This window comes from Oncorhynchus gorbuscha, linkage group LG23 (genome assembly GCF_021184085.1).
Source record: "Oncorhynchus gorbuscha isolate QuinsamMale2020 ecotype Even-year linkage group LG23, OgorEven_v1.0, whole genome shotgun sequence".
Classification (NCBI taxonomy): domain Eukaryota; kingdom Metazoa; phylum Chordata; class Actinopteri; order Salmoniformes; family Salmonidae; genus Oncorhynchus; species Oncorhynchus gorbuscha.
This window is the reverse complement of record NC_060195.1, coordinates 24,115,127-24,128,451: the sequence shown is the minus strand read 5'-3', so window position 1 is coordinate 24,128,451 and position 13,325 is coordinate 24,115,127.

Here is a 13,325-nt window from a genome sequence, read left to right as displayed (position 1 = left end):
TCTCTCTGTACTTTGCTCTGTTCATCTTTCGCTCGATCCTCACTAGTCTCCCTGTCCCTGTTGCTGAAAAACATCCCCAAAGCATGATGCTGCCACCACCATGCTTCATCGTAGGGATTGTGCCAGGTTTCCTCCAGATGTGACACTTGGCTTTCAGGCCAAAGAGTTCAATCTTGGTTTCCTCAGACCAGAGAATCTTCATTCTCATGGTCAGAAAATCCTTTAGTTGCCTTTTGGCAAACTCCAAGTGGGCTGTCGTGTTCTTTTTACTGAGGAGTGGCTTTCGTCTGGCCCCTCTACCATAAAGGCCTGATTGGTGGAGTAGAGCAGAGTTGGTTGTCCTTCTGGAAGGTTCTCCCATTTCCACAGAGGAACACTGTAGCTCTGGCAGAGTGTCCATCGGGTTCTTTGTCAACTCCCTAACCAAGGACCTTCTTGATTGCAAACCTGTTTTCGCTTTGTCATTATGGGGTATTGTGTGTAGATTGATGAGGAAATGTTTTTATTTAATCCATTTTAGAATAAGGCTGTAACGTAACAAAAAAAAGGGAAGGAGTCTGAATACCCTCCGAATGCATTGTATAAGGCAGACTAAGTCACAGACATACATGCATGAACTCTCGCACACACATGCACGCTCTCAAACATGCACACACGCATGCACATGCTCACATACGCTCACCCATGCATACACAACGAATATACTACTTAGAGACGTAAAGCAATGGATTATTTCTGACAATGGGGCCATCCAATGGATTCTTCCTGACAAAGGGGCCATTCAATGGATTATTTCTGACAATGGGGCCATCCAATGGATTATTTCTGACAATGGGGCCATTCAATGGATTTCTGTCCTCCAGGAAGAAAGTTTGAGTTCATTGAGAGTGAGTTGTGATGCTGGAGTGACGACCATCCTAACTCACCCAGGCATGCTGTTTCAAGTAATGATGTGCCAGTTGGAGAGGTAGGGCAGGGTGAACTGACAGGTGCCACAACCAGCCATACACAACTGAACCGCCGGCTAGATTCCGTGCCAATATCACATCCCCTCATGTCCCCCTCCACTCAGCTGTCAATGACAGGGATGTCTCCACAGTTTCTACCTGCAACAGACCCCTTGATCCAGGGTCCAGTTTGACAGTGATGCTGTTACAGAATCCTGACACAGTTCCACACCTCCTCAGTCCTCTGTGGGGTCTAGTCTACACCGGAGTCCAGGGAGGGTCACTATCTCCCTTCAGACTGTCCTCCTGTACGGTTGCCACATACACAATGGATCATGTCCCATCACCTCGCTTTACAAGCCACAGTAAACTGCCATCTTTGTGAGAACCTCAACCACCACTGACTTGGATTGCTAATCATACTGTACAAAACAACTACAAGCAAAGAGACAATAATGTTGTCATGAAACCCCTGGATAACTTTGCCACCATGGCAAGCCTGACATTTTCTTCATAGCAGCTTCCAGAAAGATAGCAAGACAGTGAAAACAACACATCTTCTAAATTCCCTCCCAGACATAAGTAAAAAGTATTTGTACTATTGGTAGAGCACAGGAAGGACATACATGTCCTGCCCTGCTGAAGAAGCTGGCTTTCCTTTTCCCAATGATTCACTCAGTATCAGTGTTAAGCCTAGTTAGTATGTGTTTTATTACACTATGAGTACAGTCACAGGTACTTGGATATTTCACTCACGGCCCAGTGAGGCACAGAACGATTAAAACTCACAATTTGAAATTATTTAGGGCGATGCTTAAACTAATTGCCACAATCTCACAGTTCCTCCTTGTGGATAAGATTGCCAACATAACATCACAAATTTGCTTGTCATTCCACCGGGAGGAAATCATGTGAGCAGAGAGATGCTCTGCTAACTTACAGAGAAGCAATGTTGACGAAATAATTGGCATGATGTTCATAGTCATGACATGAGCCGCTCATAAAACTGTTGGAGATGGTTTCGTTACCCTCTAGTTTGATATAAAACTGTTGGAGATGGTTTCGTTACCCTCTAGTTTGATATGAAACTGTTAGAGATGGGGTTGTTACTGTCTAGTTTGATATAAAACTGTTGGAGATGGTTTCGTTACCCTCTAGTTTGATATAAAACTGTTGGAGATGGTTTCGTTACCCTCTAGTTTGATATGAAACTGTTGGAGATGGTTTCGTTACCCTCTAGTTTGATATGAAACTGTTGGAGATGGGGTTGTTACTGTCTAGTTTGATATAAAACTGTTGGAGATGGTTTCGTTACCCTCTAGTTTGATATAAAACTGTTGGAGATGGTTTCGTTACCCTCTAGTTTGATATAAAACTGTTGGAGATGGTTTCGTTACCCTCTAGTTTGATATGAAACTGTTAGAGATGGGGTTGTTACTGTCTAGTTTGATATAAAACTATTGGAGATGGTTTCGTTACCCTCTAGTTTGATATAAAACTGTTGGAGATGGTTTCGTTACCCTCTAGTTTGATATGAAACTGTTGGAGATGGTTTCGTTACCCTCTAGTTTGATATGAAACTGTTGGAGATGGGGTTGTTACTGTCTAGTTTGATATAAAACTGTTGGAGATGGTTTCGTTACCCTCTAGTTTGATATAAAACTGTTGGGGATGGTTTCGTTACCCTCTAGTTTGATATGAAACTGTTAGAGATGGGGTTGTTACTGTCTAGTTTGATATAAAACTGTTGCAGATGGGGTCGTTACCCTCCAGTTTGACATAAAACTGTTGGAGATGGGGTCGTTACCCTCCAGTTTGACATAAAACTGTTGGAGATGGGGTCGTTACCCTCCAGTTTGACATAAAACTGTTGGAGATGGGGTTGTTTACCTCTAGTTTGATATAAAACTGTTGGAGATGGGGTCGTCACCCTCTAGTTTGATATAAAACTGTTGGGAGATTGGGCTGTTACCCTCTAGTTTGATATAAAACTGTTGGAGATGGGGTCGTCACCCTCTAGTTTGATATAAAACTGTTGGAGATGGGGTTGTTACCCTCTAGTTTGATATAAAACTGTTGGAGATGGTTTCATTACCCTCTAGTTTGATATAAAACTGTTGGAGATGGGGTCTGACAAATACATATTTACAGTCACATAAAACTTTGTCTCTTCCTGAAGAGTGCCAGTGCTAAGTGATTCTCAGCATCAGCCTTTTATAGACTGCTTGCCACTGCAGTCCCACAGTCAGGTAGCTTAATAATAACAAATTAGGCCCACCCTCTAGTTTGATATACAACTGTTGGAGATGGTTTCATTACCCTCTAGTTTGATATAAAACTGTTGGAGATGGGGTCGTTACCCTCCAGTTTGACATAAAACTGTTGGAGATGGGGTTGTTTACCTCTAGTTTGATATGAAACTGTTGGAGATGGGGTTGTTTACCTCTAGTTTGATATGAAACTGTTGGAGATGGGGTTGTTTACCTCTAGTTTGATATAAAACTGTTGGAGATGGTTTCATTACCCTCTAGTTTGATATAAAACTGTTGGAGATGGGGTCGTTACCCTCCAGTTTGACATAAAACTGTTGGAGATGGGGTTGTTTACCTCTAGTATGATATGAAACTATTGGAGATGGGGTTGTTTACCTCTAGTTTGATATGAAACTGTTGGAGATGGGGTTGTTTACCTCTAGTTTGATATAAAACTGTTGGAGATGGGGTTGTTTACCTCTAGTTTGATATGAAACTGTTGGAGATGGGGTTGTTTACCTCTAGTTTGATATAAAACTGTTGGAGATGGGGTTGTTACCCTCTAGTTTGATATAAAACTGTTGGAGATGGGGTTGTTTACCTCTAGTTTGATATAAAACTGTTGCAGATGGGGTCGTCACCCTCTAGTTTGATAAAAATAGGGGGAATCTAAAAAGGGAATAGTGCATTATGGTTGCCTTTCAACTTTGAAACAACTTGGGCTCTGCGGCAGAGGAAAGGACAGCTCAACTGAGGGCTCTTTTGGTTGGAAGTGTTTTAACATTCCCCTCTCCCATCCACCCACCCACAGAGTAGAGGGTCTGCCACCACCTGTTCCCCACCAACACTGCAGCATCAGCCATACATCTTTAATGGGGACACAGTCACACACCCCCACATTCCACATGTAGGCTACTGTAACATCAGAAGTATGTAACTACTGTAGATTACGTTAGACATTACACAAACTCCACTTATGAAACAATCAAATACAAAAAAACCTAGCGCTCGATAAATAATGATGCAGCATGCAGTCAGCCCTTGATTACTCCACAGGGCATCGCCAAAGTTATGAAGAGAAAGATCCAGCTGGCCTCCATCTGTTGAATAGAACCTGTCCACGGGTGTCACTAGCATGTTAGAGACATCACATCAAGTCAAGACAACCTTTAACCGGCACTGAAAAGACCCTGGCACAAACAAAAAGGCAAGGCTGACAAGTTCTGAAGTTCTGACTCGTCTTTGGTTGGCTTTGTTGGACTTGTTTAACTTTTTAGCAGAAGTGACATAGAGGGCTTACTCACTTGTTGGGCTGTCCTTATCCTTCAATCAGTGCCCTGCCTCACCCCAGTGCATCATTCCCAATTTGTGGAGCATGACTAACGGCTCCCTGTACCACTATGCATTTTAGGATTTGGGACAAAGAAAATGTATGAAATTAGCATGTTATGGAAATCAACTTTCACCTTACTTGGTGTTATACACACTTTTTGGAATGAAACTTTAATTCAGTTGCTTCATCCTATGCAGGCAAACACGCGTCCCCTATTCCCATCCTCAGCAGGGAAGCATCTTGTATCTTTGTTTTAACATGCTAGAGGAGGGATGGTGTTTGTGGAGACACTCTAAGTTGTTGATTTGGAGAGAAATTTGACCATCTGGACAAAATGCAGTGGAGAACTTTTAATGAGTACAACGGACTTTCCCATTGATTCGATTACACATACCATTTCCCTGGAGCATTTCTCATTGACACAGCCAATGGTGGGAAAACCACCATATTTTCTCTCTCTCTCTCTATAGTGCTCTGTTCTTCTCCTGCTCCTGCTCTTTCTCCTGTTGTAGTTGTCTCACCACTGTCCAGATCTCTCTCTATCTCAATTCAAGGGGCTTTATTGGCATGGGAAACATGTGTTAACATTGCCAAAGCAAGTGAGGTAGATAATACACAAACGTGAAATTAACAATAAAAATTAACAGTAAACACTAGACAAACAGAAGTTTCAAAACAAAGACATTACAAATGTCATATTACGTATATATACAGCATTGCAATTATGTACAAATGGTTCACAAGGGAAAATAAATAAGCATAAATATGGGTTGTATTTACAATGGTGTTTGTTCTTCACTGGTTGCCCTTTTCTTGTGGCAACAGGTCACAAATCTTGCTGCTGCTTTCACCCAGTAGATATGGGAGTTTATCAAAATTGGATTTGTTTTCAAATTCTTTGTGGATCTGTGTAATCTGAGGGAAATATGTCTCTCTAATATGGTCATACATTTGGCAGGAGGTTAGGAAGTGCAGCTCAGTTTCCACCTCATTTTGTGGGCAGTGAGCACATAGCCTGTCTTCTCTTGAGAGCAATGTCTGCCTACGGCGGCCTTTCTCAATAGCAAGGCTATGCTCACTGAGTCTGTACATAGTCAAAGCTTTCCTTAAGTTTGGGTCGGTCACAGTCGTCAGGTATTCTGCCACTGTGTACTCTCTGTTTAGGGCCAAATAGCATTCTAGTTTGCTCTATTTCTTTGTTAATTCTTTCCAATGTGTCAAGTAATTATATTTTTGTTTTCTCATGATTTGGATGGGTCTAATTGTGCTGCTGTCCTGGGGCTCTGTGGGGTGTGTTTGTGAACAGAGCCCCAGGACCAGCTTGCTTAGGGGACTCTTCTCCAGGTTCATCTCTCTGTAGGTGATGGCTTTGTTATGGAAGGTTTGGGAATCGCTTCCTTTTAGGTGGTTGTAGAATTGAACGTCTCTTTTCTGGATTTTGATAATTTGTGGGTATTGGCCTAATTCTGCTCTGCATGCATTATTTGGTGTTCTACGTTGTACACGGAGGATATTTTTGCAGAATTCTGCATGCAGAGACTCAATTTGGTGTTTGTCCCATTTTGTGAAATCTTGGTTGGTGAGCGGAGCCCAGACCTCACAACCATAGGGGGCAATGGGCTCTATGACTGATTCAAGTATTTTTAGCCAGATCTAATTGGTGGGTTGAATTTTATGTTCCTTTTGTTGGCGTAGAATGCCCTTATTGCCTCGTCTCTCAGATCGTTCACAGCTTTTTGGAAGTTACCTGTGGCGCTGATGTTTAGGTCAAGGTATGTATAGTTTTTTGTGTGCTCTAAGGCAACGGTGTCTAGATGGAATTTGTATTGTGGTCCTGGCGACTGGACCTTTTTTGGAACACCATTATTTTGGTCTTACTGAGATTTACTGTCAGGGCCCAGGTCTGACAGAATCTTTGCAGAAGATCTAGGTGCTGCTGTAGGCCCTCCTTGGTTGGGAACAGATGCACCAGATCATCAGCAAACAGTAGACATTTGACTTCGGATTCTAGTAGGGTGAGGCCGGATGTTGCAGGCCTTTCTAGTGCCCGCGCCAATTCGTTGATATATATGTTGAAGAGGGTGGGGCTTAAGCTGCATCCCAATCTCACCCCACGACCCCGTGTGAAGAAATGTGTGTGTTTTTTGCCAATTTTAACCGCACACTTGTTTGTGTACATGGATTTTATAATGTCGTATGTTTTACCCCCTACGCCACTTTCCATCAGTTTGTATAGCAGACCCTCATGCCAAATTGAGTCGAAGGCTTTTTTGAAATCAACAAAGCATGAGAAGACTTGGCCTTTGTTTTGGTTTGTTTGGTTGTCAATTAGGGTGTGTAGGGTGAATACATTGTCTGTTGTACGGTAATTTAGTAATAAAAGCCAATTTGACATTTGCTCAGTACATTGTTTTCATTGAGGAAATGTACGAGTCTGCTGTTAATGATAGTGCAGAGGATATTCCCAAGGTTACTGTTGACGCATAGTCCACGGTAGTTATTGGGGTCAAATTTGTCTCCACTTTTGTGGATTGGGGTGATCAGTCCTTGGTTCCAAATATTGGGGAAGATGCCAGAGCTAAGGATGATGTTAAAGAGTTTTAGTATAGCCAGTTGGAATTTGTTGTCTGTATATTCGATCATTTCATTAAGGATACCATCAACACCACAGGCCTTTTTGTTTTTTATTTTGTCCTGTAACTCGTTCAAGGTCATTGGAGAATCCAGAGGGTTCTGGTAGTCTTTAATAGTTGATTCTAAGATGTGTATTTGATTATGTATATGTTTTTGCTCTTTATTCTTTCTTATAGAGCCAAAAAGATTGGAGAAGTGGTTTACCTATACATCTCCATTTTGGATAGATAATTCTTTGTGTTGTTGTTTGTTTAGTGTTTTCCAAGAGTCTATGGATTCTTCATGGATTCTTCAATTACATTGAGCTGATTTCTGACGTGCTGTTCCTTCTTTTTTCGTAGTGTATTTCTGTATTGTTTTAGTGATTCACCATAGTGAAGGCGTAGACTCAAGTTTTCCGGGTCTCTATGTTTTTGGTTGGACAGGTTTCTCAATTTCTTTCTTAGATTATTGCATTCTTCATCAAACCATTTGTCATTGTTGTTTATTTTCTTAGGTTTTCTATTTGAGATTTTTATATTTGATAGGGAAGCTGAGAGGTCAAATATACTGTTAAGATTTTCTACTGACAAGTTTACACCTTCACTATTGCAGTGGAACGTTTTACCCAGGAAATTGTCTAGAAGGGATTGAATTTGTTGTTGTCTAATAGTTTTTTGGTAGGTTTCCAAACTGCATTCCTTCCATCTATAGCATTTCTTAATGTTACTCAGTTCCTTTGGCTTTGATGCCTCGTGATTGAGTATTGCTCCGTTCAAGTAGACTGTGATTTTGCTGTGGTCTGATAGGGGTGTCAGTGGGTTGACTGTGAACGCTCTGAGAGACTCTGGGTTGAGGTCAGTGATAAAGTAGTCTAGAGTACTACTGCCAAGAGATGAGCTATAGGTGTACCTACCATAGGAGTCCCCTCGAAGCCTACCATTGACTATGTACATACCCAGCGTGCGACAGAGCTGCAGGAGTTGTGACCCGTTTTTGTTGGTTATGTTGTCATAGTTGGGGGGGGGCATATGTGGGAGGGAATGCTGTCACCTCCAGGCAGGTGTTTGTCCCCGTGTGCGGAGGGTGTCAGGTTCTTGTCCGGTTCTGGCATTTAGGTCGCCACAGACTAGTGTCAGGACCCGGTTACGAACCCGGGTCTCCGGAGTGAGAAACAGTCACTTAACCAACTGAGCCACGAATAGTCGGCAGAACCCAGAAGATGAGGCAGACACAGCAGTACTTGAGACGGTGTATTTAATGAAGTAAAAAGTGAAGTTCTTCAGGAAAACATGTAACTCCACAACCTCAAAGGGAATTCCACAAGAACAAAGGTAATCCTCCAAGACAAAAAGATAAATCCACAAGGTGGAAGGTATAGCACAAAAAGCCTCAAAAGATACTCAAAAACAAACAAACAAACAAGAACAAAAAACAGAATTCCACAAGAGAGTCCACCGGGATCAACAAGAGTTCACAGAGTACTAGGGCTGGGTGCTAACATACAAACACAGAGCAAAGAACAGAGGAAAACAAAGGGTTTAAATACAATCAGGGGAAACGAGGCACAGGTGCAAATAATAATGGGGATCAAGGGAAAACAAAAGGTCAAGAGGCACAATGGGGGCATCTAGTGACCAAAAACCGGAACAACCCTGGCCAAATCCTGACAGAATCCCCCCCCTAGGAACGGCTCCTGACGTTCCTACCAGCTCTCTCAGGGTGGAGGGCCCTGAACTGACGAATGAGGTCAGGGTCCAGTATGTCTTTGGCAGGACCCCAGGAGCGCTCCTCGGGACCGTAGCCTTCCCAGTCCACCAGATACTGCCAGGACCGCTGCACCCGGCGGGAATCCAGTATCCGATGGACGGTATAAGCCGGCTGGCCTCCAATGACACGAGGCGGAGGGGGAGGTCTGTCTGCCGGGACAAGGGGAGAAAAAACAACAGGTTTTAATAAGGAAATGTGAAACGTGGGATTAATCTTAAGGGATCTGGGTTAGTGTAGGCGATAAGAAACTGGGTTAACTCTCCTGGCAACCTTAAAGGGACCGATGTATTTTTGGGACAGCTTGCGAGACTCCACCCGTAGTGGTAAGTCTCTTGTGGAGAGCCAGACTCTCTGGCCGGGGCGCAGGATAGGCCCGGGACGGCGACGTCTGTTGGCTTGTTGTTGGTACCTCTGTGAGGAACGCATAAGATTAAGACGGGTCTTCCTCCACATAAGCCGACAGCGTCTGACGAACTTCAAGGCTGAAGGCACTCTGACTTCTGCCTCCTGGTCCGGGAACAATGGAGGGGCATAGCCAAACTGACACTCGTGCGGGGACATACCAGTGGAGGAGGAGCGCAAGGTGTTGTGCGCGTATTCGGCCCAAACAATGAAGGACGACCATGTGGACGGGTTGTTACGAGTCATACATCGGAGGGTGGTTTCCAGCTCTTGATTCATCCTCTCTGTTTGGCCGTTGGACTCCGGATGGTACCCTGAAGATAGACTGGCAGAAGCCCCCATGAGTTGGCAGAAGGCCTTCCAAAACCTAGAGGCGAACTGGGGACCTCTGTCAGAAACCATATCTTGAGGAATGCCGAAGACTCGGAACACATGATTAATTACCAACTCAGCCGTTTCCTTGGCAGAAGGTAACTTAGTCAGAGGGACGAACCTGGCCGCCTTTGAAAACCTGTCGATTATGACTAGGATAGTAGTATTGCCATGGGATGGAGGAAGGCCAGTAATAAAGTCCAACGAGATATGGGACCAGGGTCTGTGGGGAACAGGTAAAGGGTGAAGGAGTCCTTGCGGGCGGAGGTGAGAAGATTTGCCCTGGCAGCACACGGGGCAGGCATTGACGAAAGTGGCAACGTCTTCTCTTATGGTAGGCCACCAGAACTTACGCTGGATGAACTCCAAGGTGCGACCTACGCCCGGGTGACAGGTGAGGCGAGAGGAGTGCCCCCACAGAAGGACCTGAGTCCTCACTGCCTTGGGGACAAACAACCGATTGGCAGGACCTCCTTTCGGGTCCGGTTCAATAGCTTGAGCTCGTCTCACGGTATCCTCAACTTGCCACGAGATCGGAGCCACGATCTTAGCAGCAGGAAGGACAGGCATGTCTGTGTCATCTCGAATGGCAGGAGCGTAGACTCGGGACAGGGCATCCGGTTTGAGATTCTTCGACCCGGGCCGATAGGTGAGGATAAACTGGAATCGATTGAAGAAAAGAGACCATCTAGCTTTTCTAGAGTTCAACCGCTTCGCCTGCTGGATATACTCCAGATTTTTGTGGTCCGTAAGCACTTGAAATGGGTGAGAAGCCCCCTCGAGCCAGTGTCTCCATTCCTTCAATGCCATCTTAACCGCTAGGAGTTCACGATCCCCCACATCGTAGTTCCTCTCAGCCGGGGTGAGAAGAAAGCGCACGGATGAAGCTTCTTGTCTTCACCCCTCTGAGACAGGACAGCTCCAACACAAACCTCTGAGGCGTCTACCTCCACCACAAACGGTTCATCCGTAGTCGGTAGTATCAGGATGGGAGCAGAGAGGATGCGCTGCTTGAGTCCTTGGAAGGCCGTCTCAGCTTCTCTTCCCCACAAAAACCTTGAATTGCCACCCTTGGTTAAAGCTGAGAGAGGGGCTGCCACCAAGCTGAAGTTCTTGATGAACTTGCGGTAAAAGTTAGTGAAGCCCAGGAAACGCTGAACTTCCTTAACGGATTTGGGGGTGGGCCAATCTGCTACCGCCCCTACCTTCCTGGGGTCCATTTGGACTCGACCGGGTTCCACTACAAATCCCAGGAATTGTACTCGGGATGAATGGAATTCACATTTTTCCGGCTTAACGTACAGATGGCTGTCTAGGAGGCGTTTGAGTACCTGTCTGACATGCTTTGTGTGTTCTTGAAGAGAGCTCGAAAAGATGAGGATGTAATCCAAGTAAACGAACACAAATATGTTAAGCATATCCCTAAGCACATCGTTTATGAGCGCTTGGAACACCGCTGGGGCGTTGGTCAGGCCGAAGGGCATCACCAAGTATTCATAGTGACCAGTAGGCGTGTTGAAAGCGGTCTTCCACTCGTGCGGATCAGACCTGGTGACAAGATGGTATGCGTTCCGCAGGTCAAGCTTAGTGAAAACAACTGCTTTCTGGAGCAGCTTGAAGGCTGTGGCCATAAGGGGTAGCGGGTAACGGTTACGGACGGTTATGGCATTGAGTCCCCGGTAGTCGATGCAAGGACGTAATCCACCGTCTTTCTTGGCCACAAAAAAAACCTGCTCCCGCCGGGGAGGTGGATGGACGCATGAGGCCTGCTTCCAGAGCGTCCTTGATGTAGGTATCCATAGCAGCTCGTTCGGGTGGAGATAGGGAAAAGATCCGACCCCTGGGGGGGCAAGTGCCCGGAAACAGTTCGATGGGGAAATCATAAGGTCTATGGGGTGGTAGCATGGTGGCCCTCTGTTTGCTAAATACCAGTTTGAGGTCATGATAACACTCGGGAACTCGGGTCAGGTCGATGGATTCTAAAGACTCGGGAGTAGAACTCGGGGAATTCGGGAAAATACAAGTAGCTTGGCACGTAGGACCCCACTGCTTGATAGTTCCCACAGACCAGTCGATGTGAGGGTTATGGCTGTGAAGCCAGGGGTATCCAAGGACGAGAGGGAACTCGGAACAGGATATCAAATGAAAGTTCATCAATTCCTGGTGTTGTGAAACTGAAAGTCGCAAGGAGGTACTGACATGAGTGACAAGTCCAGATCCCAAAGGGCTTCCATCCAATGTAGTAACCCTCATGGGGTCACTTAGAGGTTCAGAGGGAACGCCATTCTCCTTCGCCCAGACACCATCCATGAAGTTACCTGCGGCTCCAGAGTCTACCAAGGTTTGAAGGTGAAGCTTGTGGTTGTCCCAGGAAAGGGTGACTGCAATGAGTAGACGGGAGTTGGACGGATGGGAGGAGGTTATGTTTCCCGTTACAGTTCCCCCCGGTCTGTACGGGACAGAGCGTTTCCCTGGAGCCTGGGACACGTGGAACGGAAATGGCCCGGTTTGCCGCAATATAGACAGCGTCGCGCCCTCATCTGGCGGTCTCTCTCAGCCTGGGAGATGCGTCCAATCTGCATGGGTTCCGGTGGAGCCAGCGAGGATAAAGGTGGGGACTCGGAGCTGGGACTGATAGGAGCTAGAGGTCTACGGTTGAGTTCTCTCTCTCTCAGACGCTGGTCAATGCGTGAGGCCAACTTGATCAGGGACTCGAGATTGTCTGGTGGTTCCCGAGTGGCCAGTTCATCTTGGATAGTGTCGGAAAGGCCTTTCAGAAAGCACACCGTGAGCGCCTCGTTGTTCCAGCCACTCGCTGCTGCCACCGTGCGGAACTGGATGGCATAGTCCGTCACGCTGCGCCGACCTTGGTGGAGAGTCAGGAGCTGTTTGGCTGAGTCAGGACCACTGCTTGGGCCTTGAAACACTCGTTTGAATTCCTCAGCAAAGGCAGAGTAGCTGGCACAGCAGGAACTATGGGCATCCCACACAGCAGTAGCCCAGGCCAGGGCTTTTCCGACAGCAGGGTGATGATATATGCGATCTTAGACCGGTCGGTGGGGAACGACGAGGGTTGCAGCTCGAAGGAGAGAGAACATTGGGTGAGAAACCCTTTACAAGCACTTGGATCACCTGAGAACCGTTGGGGAGGTGGAAGACGAGGTTCAGCCAGAGGGTTAACTGCCATGGGTACGTGAATCTGAGGTACTGGGACGGAACTGTTGCCGGGGTAAGTCGATCAGATATCTGCTTTATGGAAGTCAGCATCTCCGACAGAAGATGAGAATGTCTAGCCATTAAGGCCTCTTGCTGAACCAGGGCGGCTTCGTGGCGTTGGACAGTCTCCTGGTGGTGGGACAGCATGGCAACAAGGTCCTGGGAACTGGCTGCCTCTGGGTTCATTTTTGGCTCTGTGTTTCTGTCAGGACCCGGTTAGGAACCCGGGTCTCCGGAGTGAGAAACAGTCACTTAACCAACTGAGCCACGAATAGTCGGCAGAACCCAGAAGATGAGGCAGACACAGCAGTACTTGAGACGGTGTATTTAATGAAGTAAAAGTGAAGTTCTTCAGGAAAACATGTAACTCCACAACCTCAAAAGGAATTCCACAAGAACAAAGGTAATCCTCCAAGACAA